This window comes from Brassica napus, unplaced genomic scaffold (genome assembly GCF_020379485.1).
Source record: "Brassica napus cultivar Da-Ae unplaced genomic scaffold, Da-Ae ScsIHWf_507;HRSCAF=764, whole genome shotgun sequence".
Classification (NCBI taxonomy): domain Eukaryota; kingdom Viridiplantae; phylum Streptophyta; class Magnoliopsida; order Brassicales; family Brassicaceae; genus Brassica; species Brassica napus.
In genome coordinates this window covers 59029-60188 of record NW_026016580.1, presented here as the reverse complement: position 1 = coordinate 60188, position 1160 = coordinate 59029, and the positions used below count along the sequence as shown (strand labels likewise).

General features: G+C 47.2%; 1 non-coding gene across 1 annotated transcript; it reads right to left on the bottom strand.

The window, feature by feature from the left end:
• Positions 1–473: 473 nt before the first annotated feature.
• On the bottom strand, positions 474–580 carry LOC125604274. Its single transcript, XR_007336093.1, has one exon. It is a non-coding gene; the product is annotated as a small nucleolar RNA R71 (small nucleolar RNA).
• Between the last annotated feature and the right edge of the window lie 580 nt (positions 581–1160).

Below are 1160 nucleotides of genomic sequence, written 5' to 3'. Positions count from 1 at the left end.
CTTTAGAGAGAGAGTGTGCTAGAAATAGAAGAGAAGAAGAGCAACAGGCTCACTTGCAGAGATTGAGTACTGATATGGGAGACATACCTCAAAACCAACAGCGAGCAGCTCGACCCATTGGCACTTACGACCGCCCCAACATTCATGGTCATAGATTGGGAATCCGAGCACCCGCTGTGGCAGCCAACAACTTTGAGATCAAATCAGGACTCCTCAACGTGATCGAGAACAACAAGTATCATGGCTTGGCTCTAGAGGATCCATTTGATCACTTGGACAGGTTCGACAGCTACTGTGGGTTGTCAAAAACCAATGGTGTGTCCGAAGATGCCTTAAAGCTCAAGCTATTCCCTTTCTCTTTGGGGGATAAGGCACGTCAGTGGGAGAAGTCTCTACCCAGTGACTCCATCACTACTTGGGATGACTGCAAGAAAGCATTCTTGGAGAAGTTCTTCTCTACTTCAAGAACTGCTAAGCTGAGAAACGAGATTTCCAGCTTTCAACAGAAGAACTTGGAAGGCTTCAGTGAAGCCTGGGAGAGATTCAAGGGCTACCAAGCTCAATGCCCACACCATGGCTTTTCTAAGGAGAGCTTGCTGAGCACATTCTACCGTGGTGCTCTTCCTAAGTACAGAGCCAGACTGGATACAGCTAGCAATGGGTTCTTCTTGGGGAGAACTGAGGAGGATGCAGAAGAGCTGGTTGACAACATGGTAAAGAGTGATGCAGTCTACAGTGGAGACCACGACAGAGGCAGTAGAACAGATGATAAGCAGACGAGGAAAGAGATCAAAGCTTTGGAAGACAAGATCGACCTACTCATTGCTGAAAAAGCAACCCAAGAGCAGCTGAAGTTTGTTGGTAACTCCAAGCAGGAAGATCCACTTGCTGTCAATGAGGTTGAGGGTTTGGAAGGTCAAGAGGAGTTGTGTTTCATCAACAACAATGGTAGCTGGTACAAAAAGGAGCCCAACTTTCAGTACAACAACTACCAACAGAAATCCTATCCCAACAACCAACAGAGTGGTTATCCGCCTAGAAACAACCAGCAAGGCAGCTATCAGCCTCAGCAAAACCCCTCGTCTGGTTCCTCTGCTCCTCAAGAGAGCAGCACTGATACCTTACTGAAACAAATCTTGGAGTCTCAGACTAGAAGTGAG